Source organism: Acomys russatus, chromosome 1, assembly GCF_903995435.1.
Source record: "Acomys russatus chromosome 1, mAcoRus1.1, whole genome shotgun sequence".
Classification (NCBI taxonomy): domain Eukaryota; kingdom Metazoa; phylum Chordata; class Mammalia; order Rodentia; family Muridae; genus Acomys; species Acomys russatus.
In genome coordinates, this window is record NC_067137.1 from 56,187,531 (window position 1) to 56,200,375 (window position 12,845).

General features: G+C 38.2%; 1 pseudogene; it reads right to left on the reverse strand.

Annotated features, from left to right (window-relative positions):
* LOC127186989 (T-complex protein 1 subunit delta-like) overlaps positions 1-4,469 on the reverse strand; it is a 120,567-nt pseudogene extending 116,098 nt beyond the window's left edge.
* Positions 4,470-12,845: the final 8,376 nt, after the last annotated feature.

Consider the following 12,845-nt stretch of genomic DNA (forward strand, 5'->3'; position numbering starts at 1 on the left):
TTGGGTTGCCTGCTCTACTCTGCCTAAGGTAGAAAAATCTTCCTGAGTTCCTTTTTCAAGGGAAAATCTCTCAGAGCTTCTGGATCTGGCAGCAAAAGGTCAATGCTGCTCTTTGTGGCAGTTGAATATTACATTTTCTTCTGTATGATAGCCAAAGACTGACTATTGCCCCTAGTGAAGCCATCTAGACCACAGGAGCCTATGACAACTGTCTAGGTAATGGTCTGTCATTTCAATTGATACATAGGGCTTTTGGATTATAGTTCCTGTTATAATTTATCCTTTTCAGATCTTAACTGACTAAGCATACCAGCCCCTTGCACTATCGATGCCTTCTCTTCATATGTAAAAATAAGGCCTCAGATCTCACTTTCCTAGAGCTACTATATCTCCAGAGGAGAAAGACAAACAGTTTGCCTTGCTATCAGTCTCTGAAAGGAGATAAACTCACAGATGCTTTTAACCCAAAATCATTATGGGGTTTCTGTGGTCTACACCTTTTCTAAACCCACTTTTTGAGGGTTCTTTAAATGCTTATCCTTCATCCCCCCCCCCCCCACTTACATGGTTTAGCTCAGTCTCCTCCACTCTTCATGTTTACTCTGAACTCTCTCCAATGTCTCAGCCTCTGGTTATGCTCACTCTGATATCTAAAATAAAGCCTATCTTCCACCATACCTAAGAGCAGTCATCCACCATACCCAAGAGCAGTCATGCCCTCCTTTTTATTTCTGTATTATTATTATTCAAAAACTAAGCACATATCTATATTCTCATTTTTTCAGAACAGAGAAAACTAAGAATGGGAAAAAAAGATATAAACCGGGACATGAAGAGTAGGCATGACAGAATCTTGCATTCAAGGCTATGACAAAGACCCTTTGGCTTCCAAAAAATGTTCTACCAAGGTCCGAATCACCATTTTTTTCTCAAGAAGAAATCAAAATGTAAATAACACAATCATTATAGAATAAATTAGAAAGTAGTTAAAGAAAAATATTGACTGAGAGCCAATGGGACAAAATTAAATCACTTTGAATCCATTTTAAAACATTAAATTCTAAGCGTATTTGATGCTCAGATAAAAAAGAGACATTGCCTTATTTAATTTTAGAAGTCAGCACAACCTGAACCTTTTCAGAACAGGACAAACAGAATTTGGATAACCACAGTTAGAATTATTGCTGCATCAATGCCATGCTTCCCTGCAGGAGCCTCTCACAGATGCTGCAAAATGGCAAACCCCCTACTGAGAGTCTTCCTGTAAATATGTAATCAAACGATTCCCCCCCCCCCCAAAGAAGTTAACCAACTCCAGGCTACAAGTGACCCTAAACAACCCAGGGCTACAGGCGGCACATTGAGTATGTTGGACTCACCTTAACTAAAGAGCAGAACCAGTTACATTTGACTGCAAGCATGTATTGTTAGCTACCTATCTATCACATGACATAAGACCCTTCCTCTTTCTCTCTGAAACTACAGGGGCCCACACTATGTGCTGTGAGCCTAAACTGTCCACAGGGCTCGAGTCATGTTTTCTTTCTGTGGTGTTCAGTGCTCTCCAAATAAATCTCTATGCAAAAGAACATTTGTTTCACTGTCCTTCTTGAACTCCATATTATCAGATCCTTACTACATTGAGTTGGATAAGCCTCACCTCATCTCTATCCTTCCCCACCACTGCCCCACCCCTCAATCCATCTTCACTTTCAGAACAGGTAAGTGAAACCTTGTTGAAATAATGGTCTTTGCAAATACAATAAATTAAGCTGTCTAGATGACATCATCCTGGAATATCCTTGAGGGTCTTTACTCCAAAACCAAGAATTTGTATAAGAAATCAAAGAGGCCGACATACAGAGGAGAAGGCAATGCAATGAGAAGAAGGGACGGCTGAGATTGACAAAGACATAGAAACTGACAACTACCTGAAGCTAGAATAAAGAAGGAAAACTTCTCTAGACCCTCCAGTAAGGTTTCTGATTACAAATTGCTAGTCAGAGAAATATGAGAAGAGATATTGTGACATGGAAAGACACCTTGCATTCTTGCTGAGGTTATTTCAAGTTTAACAAGAATTTGACCTCCTTGATGGAGAATTCCATGGCACTCTGGGAACCCAATGTTAGGATATATTAGCTAACTTATCTTAGGCTGTTGGTAACGAATCCCTGCCATTAACTGTATATCTTAACTCCTGTTAAACAGCTTGCTTCTGTGAAATCCCCTTGCAGCCTGCAGAGCAAGATGCCAGGAAGTGGTTGTTGCCTTCAAAAACACTGTGTTTGGACACTCACAGTCACACCTAGGTCTGAAAATACCTGAGTGTGGTCCCAGCCAGCTGGAATAAAGACTTTCAATTGGCTATAAACTGCATCTGAGTGGTCATCTCTTGTAAGCTACCTGTAAAATATTTCTTGTCTTTTAATCTGTCCTATCCTTTGCAGTATGTTGTTGTTTCACTGGGAAACTAACACTCAGAATATGTAGATGTTGAAACATCAACAATCCTCTCACTCCAGAGCTTCAAAACACAATTACTTTGCTAAAATGCTAAAGCTAATTTTTCTATAACACAAACAGTGCCTAGAGTATAACTGTTTTAATAGTGATGATTTAAGAAAAGAGTTGGCAGCAGTTCTAAAAAACAAAGGCTTTCTAGTTGGTACTCCTGACAAGAAAGAATGGTCTCAATCAAATATCCTGTTAAGTATGTTAAACAACAATAACCCTTATGATAAGCTTGCTGAGGGCACCATTAATGACCAACTTGGAGCCCACACTTGCTCTATGCCTGCTGCCTTCTGTAAGCTATGGATTTGTGGTTGGTTGGCAAGAATGACTCTGTGGAAAACAGAAGTAAGCCAAATCATCTCTGAATCATGAAAAGCAAATGTGGGTTAGCTAAAATTGTTCCATTTGCCTCAAAGCAATATGTGCTCCTTAGAAAGAAATCCATCCAGTAGTCCAAAACTAATAAATGTCCTAATACAAAGAGAAAGAGAACTTTGTGCCATGTGTCTGATTTCCTAAAATTCTCTTTTGCCTCTGTGTTGATGTTTTACTCATTGATAAAATTTCTACCAGTGAGATTCATAATTTGCATGGCCCTTCTTTCTATAGTTCTAGCTATAGAAATAGAGTATTGATTATCAGCTATTTCATGAAAATAGTATGGGATATATGAATTTGAATAAACTGAAACTACCCTGTGTGCAGCAAAAACAAAAATCATGTGTATAATTCTATTTCTGTGAATAAAAGGCCTACATATAATCTTATATGAATCGAACAAAATGAAGGATTCATGATCATATGTAATATGGATTGGCGAGGTATGAAATCCTTATGATAGACCATCCTAAGGTGTATGTGTGTATATATATATATACACACAAAAAAGAATTGAGGGTAATAAAAATCTTTAAAATGCATTTTAAAAATTTCTAATCAGTATATATAATTATATTTATACAAGATAAAATTTCTTGGTAGGATTGTGATCTCCAAATGACTTCTGATTCCACAGAGTATTCTTAAGTATTCTTAACTGATTACTGGGTAACTCCAGTTGACATTAGCTACCTACTGGGCTACATTTATCGAAGAAATCTAAACAGCACCTCTTTTGAACTCTTTTACCTCCTTTTCATAGTATTTATTATTTTGATAAATTCGCACAGAAAGGTAAACTTTTTAAACACGATTTTTGTCAAATCTTTGAAAATCTCACATCATATGCCTTGTGGTAGAGGCAGGCTTTGAAATCTCCTATGCTCAAGCTATGCCCAGTTTGGCACACAGTCTCCATCTGCTGCCTTCAGCAGCTCCATTTCCATCACGATGTCTTCCTGGGCACTGATGTGCTTCCTGCCAGGATGATAATGGACTAAACCTCTGTAACTGTAAACCATCCCCAATTAATTTTTTAAAATAAAAATTGCCATGGTCAGAGTGTCTCTTTACAGCAATGGAACCGTAACTAAGGCATGCCCTGATTCCACTCATTTCCCAGTCTTTCCATAGCCATCACTATCCTTGTAGCCTCCTCTGAAAAAGTACATAAAAAAAATAAATAAATAGATGAAAAGCAATTAGAAAAAAAAACTCTACCAACCACAGAGTTCTGTGCATCTACTATTCAACTCCTCTATCTTTCCCATATCTCCGCCATATATTCCTTCATCTTAGTGGCACTGGAAGTTGCACTGTGTCATACAGCATATTCATTTGCCCAAACAGCACTACTTGCAAATGCTTATTGCATTGAGTTGTTAGGATAGTTCAGGGCCCTTGGCTTCTGCTACAACATCAATACTGGACCCTCAGTATATACGGTTGCCCTGAGTCATGAGGATCATGCAGCTATAAATCCATAGGAGCAGCTCCTTCAAATACTCCAGCAGATCAAAGGAGAGGAAGATGTTGGGATGGGCCAATTCAGAGGCCTGGATCTGCACATACATGGTCGTTGTGTTGGTTAGCCTGACAGCACTCCCACAACCATGCTACCAGAGCCAGCTTTCCTGCTGATTTGGCGAGGGGAGGGACACCTTTCCCATTCTCCCACTGTTCCTCTCCCGTGCTCATGCCGGTAGTGTCAGCTCCCTTACCCTGCCAAGGGCACACCACCAAGTGGCTGGTAAAGCACAGAGCCAGCTCTCCCATGCCCATATCCCTGCTGGCATAAACTTGTGGTGGCTGGTGGGAGTGGAGACAGCTCAGTGCTGCCCTCTGACATCAACATGTCTTCATGCTGCAGTATAACCACTGAGCATCCTCATAGTCTTTGGTGGTAGCACAGGACACTGACATCAACACAGATCCTGGCTGCAGCAGGACCCATCTCAGCAGTGGCAGAGGCCTGGCCATCTCCCTGGCCTCAGGTGGCTGCTCAGGGCTCTCACGTTAAGCTATTCCTCACCATCTTCTTGTCTCCAGTTCTGCCTCTCTTCATAGTGCACAAACTGGTTGTTGTCACTTCCTCTCTCATCTCTGTACCACCTACTTGCTTTGTTCTTTCTCTACCACCTCTCCACCAATTGCTTGTTTCTTTGCACCTAACCACCCTGTGAGGAATCCCCGTTAGCTTTTAATACATTTACTTTTTATAAATATACTGACTTGGAATTTTTTTTTTCTTTTTTAATTTACTGCCAAGTTGTATGCAAATACCCCTTCATCATAAATACATTTTAATTTTGGAACTTTCCTGGTAGTTCTTATTAATATCAATGAACTTATTAAGGGCTTTAGGGAGCAACTGCCAGATATATTATGTTAATAGCATTCCCAGTGTTGTTCTCTGTGGGCCCTGACTGAGACTCTGACACCTTGGAATGAACATCTCTCTCTCTCTCTCTCTCTCTCTCTCTCTCTCTCTCTCTCTCTCTCTCTCTCTCTCTCTCTGTCATAATCATCCATTCACTCACATCATTATGCAAAAGTCTAACCAGTATAACCTTCAAAGAAGGAAGACAAGTTGAAAAGGAAGGCGAACTATTAAAACCTACAAGGGAGAGGTTAGAACGTCTATCTGTCTCTGTCTTCCATGTCAGTGTGCTCTTAAGGACACAGATGACAGATGGAAAAAGATAGAATTTATCTTATAGTTACTATAGGCTCAAACTGAGGCTTTAAAGAATTGCTGGGAGGAATTCCAGAGACTCAGTACGACCAGGGCCAAGCCGCTACAGAAATAGATGAACTGTAACAAGGTTCTGAGAGCACCAATATGGCTCCTACTACACTCCAATTTCCAGATGTTAGCCAACTTTTCACTGTAACCAATCCTCACCAGAAATGCCCATGGAAAGACTCCTGGAAACATTATTCAGCTTAGCCATCTTGGAGCAGTACAGAGCACACGACCATGTAGGCCTTGTCACAAAGGCTTCTGTGCTTGTGTCTTTAACCAATTTAAATTCCAAAAAAAGATAAGACTGGCATCTTACTTTTGCCTACCATAAAACAGCTACAACATTTATAACCAATTGTCTATAAAAATAAGGAAAAAATAATTCCGACCAACTTTGAGTAACTTTTACTCATTTTTCTGTCTGAGTCACAGAAAATTAAATACTGAAACAAAAGATTAATGTCTATTGACCAATTCTGTGCTAGTAAAGAAGCAGGGAGAGAATGGAGAAATGTTTGTAAATATTCTTCTTAAAATATGGAATATTAATTATCATTATTATTATTAAAGGTATTTTTCTACAAATGATTCCCCCTGTCATACTACTTCCACAAACTTCTTTCACTTCCTATTTTACACGTAAATCCCCTGGAGCAACAACTCAGCTAACTAGGACTCGTTACCTTGTGAATGACCACATCTTCCCACCGGAAGGGATAATATGGTCAGTAATCCTATATATATTGGTATTTGTAAATGAAAACACCTTTTAAAAATCTAGGGAATGTACTTCAATTCAATTTCAGACATATTTCACTTTGTTCCCTGTTTTTTATCACTTGTTTTTTTGCTAAATTATCTCAAAATTTAGCTTCTTCAACCTCATATTTATTACCTCATAGTTTCTCAGTATCACAGTATGAAGGAGCTGGCCTGGGTTATAGCTTCTGGTAGGTCTCAGTAAAAAAAAAATGTTGCCCCTATAAACATGTGACTATGAGCCAGACTGGATAAGGGGCAATTTAAGATGTGACATTCTGCTTCATATTCATGCAATGGGTATGGAAAGAATATCTTCCCTTTTACTTAATGCTGTCCGTCAGAGGTAAGGCAAAGTGCCATGCTATCCTCAAAGAAAGGCAGTAGATAAGGGCCAGAACCCCAAATGTGAAGCCTTTTGAGAAGAAGCTGTTAGGTGCTCCACAGCATTGCATAGAGTTAAGCTGTGTGAGAACTGCAACAAAAAAATGTGACTTTCTCCTCCTCAGAAGGCATTAATTTTACTGCTGTTTTTGATGGTATGACAATTAGATCTAGTGAGGAGCACTGCACTGTGATCTTCCTAAAGCTATTCATACATTCAAATATATGTATATGAAATAACAAAAAGAGTAAGTTATTTGTATTTGTAGTCGTATATGTAGACATAGACATACATAGGTGTGGAGTATATATACGATACACCACAGGCACAAACACATTGTAATTTTAAGAAAATAAAATCGCTTTACTATTATCCTTAAAGAGAATGATAATTTTACAAAAATCAGACAGTGAAATCTCCAGGCCCCTGACTTGTAGTGTTCTGAATGAGAATGGTCCCTGTATGCTCATCTATTTGAATTATTTGAATTCTTAGTGATCAGGGAGCGGAATCGATTGGGAAGGATAGGAATACTAGCCTTGTTGAAGTAGTTGTTGCCTTGCTGGGGTAGGTGTGGCCTTGTTGGGGTGGGTGTGGCCTTGTTGGAGTGGGCGTGGCCTTGTTGGGGTAGGTGTGGCCTTATTGAAAGAGAGATGTGTCAGTAGGGGTGAGTTTTGAGATTTCAAAAGCCTATGCCAAATCCAGTCTTATTCTTTCTGCCTGTTGCTCTCAGATCAGAATGTAAAGCTCTCAGCTACTTCACCGTCATCATGTCTGCATGCCTGCTTCTGTGCTCCTCACTATGATAAAAATGGACTAAGACTCTGATACTCTAAGTGCCAAATTAAACACTTTTTTGTTAGAATTGTTTTGATCATGGTGTTTCCTAACAACAATAGAACAGTAACTAAGACATGACCTAAGTGTTGCCAAAACCAAAGTCTCGAACTTTCCCCTGTTCATTTTATGCTTCATCTGGGACAATGATATAGTGGAGCCTGCATACACTGATTGCAAGGGACAAGTGAGGACATGGCACCTTAAATAACATTTTTAGTGACATCGTGTCCCTAGCTCAATATCAATAATGGGATGTTCACATGATGGAAATCAGCCAACATTATAATTCAGCATTTTATTTTTCCAATGAGCCAATTGTTTAACATTCACAAGCATAACACCAAATTGTGATAATATTTCAGGCTTTTAATTTTCCTTTTTTTAAATTTTGAGATAAGATCCTACTTTGCCTTTCATGCTGGCCTTGAACTCACAGCCCTCCTACCTCAGCTTCCTAAGTGGTAGGCTACTGGTATGTGCCACTCTCTTTGATTGGAATCCAGCTTTTAAAGTCCAATACTTCTAGGCCCACTTCATTGGCTCCCTACCTTTATTGTTGAGGCAAAAACTGCTTAATTGATTGTCTTATGCAGTGTTTTTTATCCAGCTCAATGGGCCTGGAGGTCATACATAATGTTTTCTGAGGAGTTATGTTCAGTCAAACATACTGTTAATGAAATTCAGATTTGTACAGTGTAGCAATTACTGTGCCATGGTAATCTTTGAAAAAGATAGATGCCTGTTTTCTTTTTTTCAAAATATTTGCCACAAGAAAGCAATTGCCCTTATTTAAAGCCTCAGTATTGTGGTAATATTTTTAACACAGCAATAGTATTAGCTACACTCGTGGCTTTTCACGTGATATATATAACAATTAAATCTAAAAGCCTATTTCTTCTTCTGTGCATTACAGCAAACTTCCTTAATTTTACAAACTTTATCTCTTATGGAGTCAATAAACACATAAAATGCAAAGTGCAAAGAAGCACAAACATTATTTTTAAAACACTTTATTTATAAAACTATTCATAGTAGTTGCTTTATCTTGTCCTAATTTTCATATTCTTGTTTTTTAGTTTTTATTATTATCTTCAATTCCAACAGTATCAAATGGTTATTTCTAGCTAGTAATAATAACAAATAAAATAAACCTGTCATTCTCAAACAAGAAAGAAATTATGAGTCAGTTTCAACTCTGACAGTTTCTTGACAAAGTAAATGTTTCAGTAAAATATATTTATTTGTGAAGTACAATTGTGATGTTTGTTTGGCAATGAAATTAGCCTTTCAAATTTTAGAAAGGATGGTAACTCATGCAAACAATCTCAGCACTTCAGAGGCTAAGGTGGAAAGGTCACACCTTCCAGGACAGCCTGGAAAGCAGGATCCCATCTCACCACAAAAATTAAATGCTCTACTATTATAACCAATTATACATGTTGGTTAGTACCAGGATGCTTTTAAACTCATAATGGCTTCTTTATTAAAGGGAGAATTAGTTTGCTGATTTTTCCCCTTAACTGTTTACCTCAAACCTCTCTCTCTTCAAATTTTTAATCTAATCCAGTCATCTTTTTGTACTTATGTCCTAACAGTTGGACTTCTTGCTAGTGTTCCTGTTTCTGGTCTTGCTTACCTACAATAGTTTTCCACAGAGTAGCAAGGAGTTGCCATTTAATTGCTAGAAAGGCTGTGTTGATGCTACAATGACTTTCTGTCACATGTAGGTCAATATCCTTTCCGTATGATTTATAAACCCTGCGTGGTCTGAGTTACATCTTCTTTGACTATCTCCTCTGTCCCTGCTCCAGCTGCCCCTGGCTTATTCTCATCAATAGTAAATTCTTAGGGTTAAGAAGACATGGGAAGAGTAGATACCAGACACAGTTGAAGAGAAAGAACAGAACAGGAACCTCCATAGATGCCCTCTGAAAAATTCCACCCATCAGGGAATTGAAGCAAATGCTGAGACAGACAAATTTCAGCATGGAGTGGAGTATATAGAGTTATGGAAGAGTTTGGAGATAGAAGGACCTGAAGGAAAAAGGAGCTCCACAAAGAGACTAGTGGAGTCAACAAATCTGTGAGGAGGAGGAGGAGGATGCAGAGACTGATGCATCAACAAAGGGCCATGCATGGTGAGGACCTAGACCCTCTGCTCAGACGTATTAGATAGGCAGCACTGTCTCCATGTAGTTCCCTTAATATGGGAACTAGGACTACTGACATGGACTCTAGTGCCTACTTATGGATCACTTCCTCTTGGTGGGGCAGCCTTGCCAGGCCACAGAGAAAAAGGATGCAGGCAGTCCACATGAGACTTGATAGGCTGAGGTCAGTTGATAGAGGAGGAAGTCTCCCCTCTGAGGACTAGGGAAAGGAGGAGTGGGGTGAGGAAGGTAGGGTGGGACCAAGAGGCAACCAGGGACTAGGCTACAATTGGAATATAAAGCAAACAATTTTTAAAAATTAAAAAAAAATCATTTAAAAAAAAGAGATGGATAGACCTTTCAATCAGCTATTTCCTTCTGCCTAAAATGTGCATGTTCCACTGCCTCCATCTCCTCAAGCACTTGCTTACATAGCTGTATTCAACAAGCTCTTTACCAACTCCTTTCTCTAAAATGCAACCCATCTTGCATTCGACCTTCTGCTCCCATTTTGGTAGGATAATTACAACTTTCTAGTTGATATAATTCAACCACTTACTAATCCAGTGTCTACTATTTGTTATACAAGAATATGTTTGCATATATTTAGGCTTATATGCAAAGTGTCTTCAGTTAATATTTGTGATCAAATGAAAACAATAACAAATACAGGCTGTGACAATGAAAAGAATAGATCAAAATGTGCATGATGCTGTACTTAGATGTTTTGCAGGTGATTTATATATCATGAATCAATAGCAAAAATTGATAAGCTAAATATTTAAATTAAAATGCTAAATATCAGAACAATAAGAAAAATTGGAAGAAAAGAATATTATGATATTTAAAAACAAAAACTATTTAAAAAAAAAAACTTAAAACTTGCCAGATATGGTGCCTCCAGCACTCTGGAGGCAAAGGCAGGAACACCTCTGTGAGTACAAGACCAGCTTGGTCTACATAATGTATTCCAGGTTAGCCAGAGCTACCTAGTGAGACCCAGTTCTGAAAATAAATAAAAATACATATAAAGAACAGCCCACAAATCAACAAAAAAAAGAAAACTTAAAATTTTAAAAATGCTAACAGTACAGAAGACAAGTTTGGTAAAAATTAAAGAGAGTTAGCTATGCTTTAAATTTTGGAAAGGTAAAGGGAACATTAAATAGAATATAGATAGAAAAACTTCAAGGGAAATACTTTTGAAATCAAATTTAAAATGGTAATACAATAATTTTAAGAAAGATATGGGCAAAATGGAGTAAATAATAAATAAATAGCCAAAACAGAACCACCACAGTAAAAACTGGGTCAACAGCAAAATTATATCTTTCCAAAACAAGTAAGAAAGCCAAGCATGGTAGAGTGCCACCGCACCCCCTGCTCTGGGAGACAGTCTGGGAGATCACACGTTTACACACTGTTCTGCTTTATACTGCCTCTACACAGGAAGACCCTGTCTTAAGAAGGGTTCTGGGGAGGGGCGATGAGACAAAAAGTTTGTCAATATTACAAAATTCCTCCATGGACAAAGGAAAGAAAATATTTCCCCAATACATTCAAAACTAGGGCAAAAATAATACTCTTAACAAAAGATAAGGACATCCTAGCAAAGTCACCACATGTTATAGGGAAATCTGGGTCCCTCTTTGTTCATAATCTCAATAGGAGCCAAAAAGAAAAAAGAAAAAGAATGAGGCTGCTTTAATCAGAGTTTGAGAGAAAAGTCCCAGTTGGCAAGCTATAAATTTAGAAAGCTGCCTAGAAAAAAAAGAAGATAAAGAAGAAAGGAGGAGAAAAATCATTAGTCATTGTGGTCTGGCACGTGGCAGACAAGCAGCCACATCATAAAAAGAAAGAGGAGCTACAGAGAGAGTGAAGAATGCCACTGTACCAGAAAATGTATACTTAGGCTTTTCCTGGCTTCTCTGAAAGAGAGAAGAGAAAACAGAGAAAAAAATTCAAGCCTTCCTAAGTGAGGACTTAGGAGGTAAAGGACTCACCATTCCTCGTGGCAGCCCTGTAGTGGCCACACTGAGGTGAGGAATCCAGAAAGATAAGGACGTTGTCTTATGAAAGGGATAATTATTTCTCTAACCCTCTTAGCATGGCTTACATAAACCTACCTTCCTGAGAGGAGTTGCCTTGGCCACATGATTAACCTGCCCAAACAAATTAACTATAAGAGGAAGAGAAAATGACATATCCTGAGGGAGAGACAGATCCTATTTTTCTACTATAACAGTACCAACATTGGAAAAAAATCAGCCAAGAAAGAAATAACAGGCCTCCTTAGTCATAAGAATGCACAAAAACAAAAAGGTTAAATAATTTAAAACTGTTGTAATATAAATACATAAAAATAAATACTTAAAGCAAGGCTGACACAGTATAAAAATTATTGCTGTAATTCAGCACATTAAATGATTCAAAAAAACATATACATGTGTATAAACAGATATAAGGGACCCATGGCATTGAATAGACATTCTTGGTTTTACTTTTAATCCTTACTAAAGTTAAAATAGATTAATCTGAGCATGGTGACCAGTGACAGAATGAAGAACTCAGACAATTGTGACCTCTCTCCTCCTCTTTCACACACAAAGTGAAACTACTATAAAACAGGCCAAACTGGTGGGAGAGAGAGCACTCTACAAATATCTGAGGACTTTATAAATATAACAAATACAAGAAAACTTGAGAAAATTAATTCAAATAAAACTTCTGAGGTGAGTGTGGAAACAGAGAGTAGAAGTCTGCGGTGGTCTTTTATGGGTGGCACCTTAATACTTCTCTCTAGAAAATGAAATGTCAATTGAAATAAATTGAATATACAAACTTATGAGTACATATTATACTCAAAATAATAACAAAACCAGAAACTGAAACTCATTACCACTTTGAATGGAGCACCAGTAACTGCCCTGTGACGCAGCACTAAGAGCAGGAATATCATCGATGCTGTTAATCTTATACAAACTATACTCAGGGCATGAAAAAAATGGCATTAGAGGATAGGTACTGTCTGTCTGTGACACCACCAAATTCTAACTCTGGAGGTTTCTAA